Here is a 7322-nt window from a genome sequence, read left to right on the forward strand (position 1 = left end):
GATCATAAACCCAGAACTGGAAGAGATGTCAGAGGACACTTAGTTCCATTCCTTCATTTTACACATGAGGGAAATGAGGCTCAGGAATATCAGTTGTCTTGCCTAAGGTCAAAGAAGTAATAAATGTGGGAGGCAAGATTTTACCTTAGATCCTCTGATTCTATAGCCACTGTAATGTGTTTTTTTTTAAAACTCAACCTTACCTCATGGACATTTGATTTATAATAGAAAAACAATTCTTCACAAATATGTCTTGGAAATCCACCAATATGTTCGACTTTGCCTCTGATCTATCATTTTCTTGGGTTTAAAATATATTTTTCTCAAAGAATTATTATCTTCCCATATTTCTTTTAGGTATAGGCATATTTTAATTTTTCGATTTTTCTCCTCATGTATGACATATGAGTAATATTAAGCATGACTATGCATAGAAAAAAATTAACATGAAATATTAATGTCTTTGGGTGGGTAAGCCCTAAAATCAGCTTCTGCATTTTTTACATTGTATTTTTTTCTTCTCTTAATTATTAACTCTTTCCCCAAAGGGATTGAAATACCTTAAATTATTAGTCACAGGGCTCATTACAAATCTCCAGATTGCCAAATGTGGATAGGATAGAGGCTTGTCTAGGTGACATAATTTGAAAGACCCCCAGGAAGGTACCCCATCTCCTCACACATCTCCCCTATAGCTTCCCATCTCCTTACACATCTCCCCTACAGTATCCTGAACCCTGTCATTGCTACTGACCTTTACTTCCTTTGGGATCAGGAATTATTCTGCTGACCTTCTTTGAAAAATGCAAATGCCCCAGTGAGGGACAGCAATTAGTGAAGTTGAATTTTATCATCTCCAGTCAATTTCTACTCAAACAGAGCAGGATGGGGCAGGACAGAATGAGAGCAGAAAGGACCTTGGAAGGGTGCAATGAAAGCAATATAAAAGTCATTTTTTCTTAATGAAATGTAGCTAACAATGGTACCAACACAACAAAGCATAATGTTTATATTAAGAAAATGAAAACTAGAACAAAAATACTACTGTAACAATTAACATTTTGAAACACATAAAACAACCTTGTTTCTTGGTGAAAAAGCTATTACGTAAAATGCCAAGAACACAATGGTCTCTAAGGACTTTGAATCACTAGCACTAAAGGCATTATATTCCAGAGCCCTGAAAAAATGTCTGATGGCTGACCTCCTATCAGTAATCTCGGAATATTTGGAAAACAGAAAATGTGTTATATGCCTAAAGATGGGCAAATATCCCTATTTTCAAAATTTAGAAAAAGGTGCTAGCTGCAAACTATATGCTAGTGCAGGGGTGGGGAATCTGCAGTCTCAAGGACACATGTGGTCCTCAAGTGCAGTGCTTTGACTGAATCTAAACTTCACAGAACAAATCCCTTTAATAAAAGGATTTGTTCTGTAAAACTTGGCCTCAGTCAAAAGGCTATACGTAAGGATATTGGAGGCCACATGTAGCCTCAAGGTTGCAGGTTCCCCACCCAGGTACATGTGAGTTTTATTTCAATCCTGGCCAACTCCTAAGAAACATAACTAAACAGCTTGTGAACACACCTAGAAGTAGGAGGCAACATGGATTCATTCAATATGGGCCTTCCCAGATCAGATCCATTTCTTTTATTTTTTAAGAGGTTTTGTACACTGAAGGATTAAAGAAATGACATCTAAGAAAATACACTTAGATTTCCATAAGGTATAAATAAGTCTTTCATGATCTCCTTGTGGACAAGATGGATGGAAAGATATAACCTAAATGATTATATTCAATTATATTCAAGGACAATGGCAGGTTTGCATGGGTTCAGGATAATGGATGATACTCTCATGCTTTCTCAGTCATGAGTGTAGTAGACCTGGGCCATTCTTCTTGCTCCCATGCTTTTTAGCATGATGTTTTCAGTGATGTTGTCAGATGGCTTCAACAAGGACAAAACAGCATCAAGGTTAATTGCCTTACTGATGGTAAATTTTTTTAACTTGAAAAGGATACAATTTAAGACTAAAGTTAAAAGAGAATTGGTGTGTGACTTTTTTATTTCAGATGATTATACACTCAATGCAGTCTCTGAAGGTTGAGATGCAATAAAGTATGGATTGATTCTCTGCTATTTGTGCTAATTTTGACCTAACAAATAACTCAAAACAAGATAGGGTCTCTACCAGCCACCATTGCACCATCCATACATATATACATGAAACTACAATACATGAAAAATACAATGTATTGTATACAATACAATATACATGAAAACAACAATCAACCTACTGGTTACAGCAAATGGAGAAATTTTGAATGCAGTGGATAAGTTGATTCACATTGGTAGTATGCTTTCTAGGCATGTACATGTAAATAATGATATTGACATACGTTGCCTGAGCTAGTTCAGCATGAGAGGCTCCAGAAGAATGTGTGGGATAAAAGAGGTATTAGATTGCCTACCAAATTGAAGGTCTAGAGAGCTGTTGTACTGACCTCATTGTTGTATGCCTATGAAACCTGGACTGTCTACAAGTGTTATGCCAGATACTTGGACTGCTTCCATTTAAATTGTCTTAGAAAGATTTTGAAGATCACCTGGCAAGATAAGGTACTGGACACCGAGGTCTTTTATTGAGCTGAACTGCCAAGCATTTAAACTCTACTGCAGAGAACATAGCTCTGATGAGTTGGCAACATTGTTGGAATGCCAAAGGTACATTTCCCTAAAAGATTATTTTATGGAGACCTCACTTAAGGTTGTTATTCACATGGTGGTTGGAAGTGATACAAGGATGCTTTCAAGGTCTCTTTGAAGAACTTTAATATCAATTGTGAGACATAGGGGACACTAACACAGGATCATCCAGTATCACATGCCCAGATCAAAGAAAGTGCTGCTCTCCATGGACAAAGCAGAATTATGGTAGCTTAAATGTGAGATATGCAAATTTAGAGACATCTCCCTCCCAAATGGTCACATGGACTATTTGTGGTAGAGCCTTCTGAGCTCACATTGGTATGATCAGCCACAGTCAGACACACTGTACATTGACCCCAACACTGTGATGTCACTTCGGTTTTCTTCCAGTACAAAGGACAAACAACAAAAACTTTCAATAATATCGAAGATTGATAAGGGACAGATCCCTTGTTCCCTCTTTGGGGATTTGTATGAAGTAGTTGGATATGGGTAAGTGTGATAGAAATGAACTCAAAATCTCCCTTTAGAAAAGAGGTTGGCGTGCAGAAACATTTCTCGTTAACTACTCTCAGACCGTGTGGACAAGTACATGTACATTTATGACATGTGATTCTGTCAATAACTCTAATACTTCAGCTCTAATCTTCTGCCATCTATTGAGCTGGTAAATTCTACTCAAACCACATTGGGAAGCATATCTTTTTTTTTTCTTTTTCTTTTTCCCCCCTCTAAAGTAAAGCAGTAATCTTTTTTAGGCCAGGGGTTTGGGAAAGAGAAATTGCCTCCTTGCTCCCTCTTTTCTAAAGCATGGTAGAGTGGGAAAAATGCTGAAAAACTCAAAATATCTGCATTCTAGTCCCAGTGATTCCACCAGATGGCTATATAACCTTTTGCAATCTATCTGACCTCTCTAGAGTCTAGTTTCTTCATTTGTCAAATTTCTGAATAGGCTATCCTCTAAATCTCTAAATTTCCTTCTACCTTTAAATTTCTCCAATCTCTCTCTCTCTCTCTCTCTTTCTCTCTCTCTCTCTTTCTCTCTCTCTGTCTGGATGTCTCTCTCTCTCTCTCTCTCTCTTTCTCTTTCTCTCTGTCACACACACACACAGACACACACAGATACACACACAGACACACACACAAAATAACAACAGCAATAACAACAAAAACAATAACAATGACAAGTAATAAAAGGTGAAGGATTTGGAATTCAGATTAAGTGAATGCTCCATTTTATCTGGTATTTGAGATGAGTTAGTCACTGATAGCATAATTTAGTAAAGATCTTTCATGGCTATACCATATCACTGTGATTACAAATATAATGTCAACTATTTATATTCACTTTTAATTAAGATTGTTTTGTTTGATAAAAACCCAAATATTTAAAGTGAATTTTTCCTCATTACTAAATGTGATGTTTACAAATTTAGGAGGTTGGAGTATTGTAAAGGTATTTTTTTGGATGGCATATCTTAAATTACTTTTTATTGTATGAGGATTTATATACCCTGAAATCCTAATGAGTTTGTTTGGAAGATCTCAGTTCACAAGATGAAACTACAAACTTTTTATGTGTTTATAGAATTCTTATGACATGAAACAAACGGTAGGTTTTTTTCTGTTATGAAATTTAAAAAATTCTCTTTGTTTCCCAACCTTCCACTTCTTTGTTACTTCAATTGACTCTTTTTACAATGATGCCTAATGAAACCCATCTACCTTGTATAGCTCTCCTACATATCTTCCTTTAAATCTAGCCCAGAGGATCCAACAAACATACTAGGTACCTTAATTTCATTCTCTTGATACTATGTGGACACCAGTAGAGAATGCAGCCTGTACATCAGTCATTCCTCATTCTCATAGGCCACCTTCTTTTCCACTCAGATGTGTCATTGATGATGTTCATTATACAGTTTCTCTGGTCTTCATCCAATTGTAAGTAAAATATGTATTGAACCCTTCATCCATTGTAGAGTGCTTGCTGAGATGTGACCAGTTTAAGAAATTACCATCTCTAATATATCCATATGCTCTCATTCAAGCAGATAGCAAGTTGTGTGAAAAAATGACATGCATTCAAAGCAAAAACAATTATCAAAAACAGTAAAGCTGGGAGTGGAGTGGGGGTGAGAATGGGCATTGGAACACATCCAGTCCTTATCAGGTAAACTGCAAAAGAGCAAGCAGCAAGTAAAAACCTGCCAATTGTTTTGCTAAGGAGTAGGGAATGGACTTTATTATGTTATTTATTTTTAATATGAGACATTGCTATGGCACCTGGATGGCCTTTGGAAGATGTGGTTCTATCACAAGCATCAATAAAAAGCCAATCATGTGGGATTATATATCTTTTCCTAAACTGATGCAGTGAATATCATGGCAATATAGGATTTGGATCATTAACTCTAAACACCTCATCAATTCATCTTTAACAACATACATACTGGGGCTGCTGAATTGAAAAATGCAACTGTGGGTAAAACTCATCTATTTTAAATGGTAGGGAAAAGAGCAAGTGGAAAACATAGTTTTCTTTTTATGTTTACATTTAAACTATGATATTGCCGACAGCAAAATCCCCTCTAAATGGATAACGTACCTGACTAGAACATAAAACCCTGCCTGTCCAATTGAGAATTCTTTAAAAAAAAAACTCCACAGTTTTCTGTCTGGATATTTCACAATCTATTTAGTGTTATAATGATCACAACAAAGAAGTCATTTCATAGAAGGAACTATTTTTTTCCTGGCTCACAACTAAATACACCTAATCACTATAAGTTACTCTATGTCATTGCCACTAACCTATGATTCTTATTAAGATAAATCCCATCACCTCCCAGGACAAGGAAAGAACATATTTATGAGCTCCTGTAGCTATATTTCTGTTTCAGGGATAAAAATTTATTCAGTTACAGACAAAAAACTCCAGTCCTTTAAAATATAGATTCACAACGGTGGTGCTCTGTTAAAATTTAGTACATCTTTCAGGCATAAGTACTTCATAGTTGTATTTTATAATGGAAAGCATAATCTTCACTTTCAGATCACCCTGTGGACTTGACACACCTCCCCAGGCTCAATTGATTCTGGCTTCCTGACTGGCTATATGAACATTTATTCCTCTGAAACTAAGGTTAAGTAAAAACAATCTTAAAGGGAAGAAAAGAAGAGAATGTAAACAAAGTCAATACAATCATAGGGAACACTGGAAATAAAAGGTAGTGGGTAAGTGGTCATATTTTTTTCTTTTCTTTAGAAAAGCAGGAAGGGGAGATGGTTCCTATAGAAGACAGTAACACAAGGAAACATACCAGAGTGATGAGATCAAAATACTCAGTTGGCAACCTTATGAAGAACTTATCATCTTCCATAAAAGACCTTTACAATCTGTTAATTTTTTTAAAGACAACAAACAGAAATGAAACACAGGTTAATCACAATAAATGACAGTATATATCACTTTATTACAGTGAATGTACAATTTTCTTTTAACAGTTGAATGCACCATCAATTGCACTTACCCTTTAGCATAACTTTATTTAATTGATTCAGGGAATGTGCTTTGTAAATTTTTCTTTTTCCTCTGTAATAAATCAGTTTATCAATTAAAAAAATTAATTAAAAAAAAGATCTAGTTCAAGCCTACATTTCCAGGGTATTCTTTCCCACATGATTTCCTAGGTTCCTTCAAAGATCAACCTGAATGCTGCCTCCTACATGAAACCTTTCCCAATTTCCTCAGTTTTAGCATACAGAGCCTCCATTTTACTTTGGATATACCTATAATATATGCTGTATTTATTTATGTGTTTTTCCTTAGTAAAAAATTAGCTTCTTACAAGAGTGTCACTTTATCTTTGTATTTCCAGTTACTAGCATAGTGCTTCCCTCATAATAGGTGCTTAATGAACACATGTTGATGTAAGAAATTAATACTAAGCAAGCAACAAGACTTTATTAAGTACTTACTATGTGCCAGATACTGTGCTAGCTGCTGGGGCTGGGGATAAAAACACAATGAATGACACAGTTTCTACTTATTTTTGACTTTTATTTATTATCTGTTTAATTCTTTTTAATTTAGATCTACTTCTTTTACACCACCATCCTTCCAGTAACCCAGGCTCCAAACTGTACAATCACTTTCAATTCTTTCCTGGCCCTTATTCTCCCTATCCAGTCACATATACATTATTACTGCCCTCATACCATCTTTTCCACTGTCACAATAATTATTATACCTCAAGTACTTATCTTCTCTCATCTAAACTGTTGTAATAGCCTTCCTCCTTGTCTTAATATTTCCAGCACCTCCTCTTTCTAATCCATACTTCACACTACAGCCTGCCTAGATTTGTTTTCTAGTGTTCCTCTGATCATATCACGTCTACTCAAATTCCCACAATGGCTGCAAATTACCAATCAAATAAAATCTAAGCACTTAGCTTGGCATTCAAGGTCCTCCAGAATCTGATTTCAAACTATTCCTTGAATCTTACTGAGATTGTGCTCCCTTTGATGTCCTCCATATTCCAGGCAAATTGAATTACTCCACCAACTTTTTTCTAACCTTACTAGTATCTGTGACTTTATTTAACT

The sequence above is a fragment of the Trichosurus vulpecula genome, chromosome 7 (assembly GCF_011100635.1).
Source record: "Trichosurus vulpecula isolate mTriVul1 chromosome 7, mTriVul1.pri, whole genome shotgun sequence".
Taxonomy (NCBI): Eukaryota; Metazoa; Chordata; class Mammalia; order Diprotodontia; family Phalangeridae; genus Trichosurus; species Trichosurus vulpecula.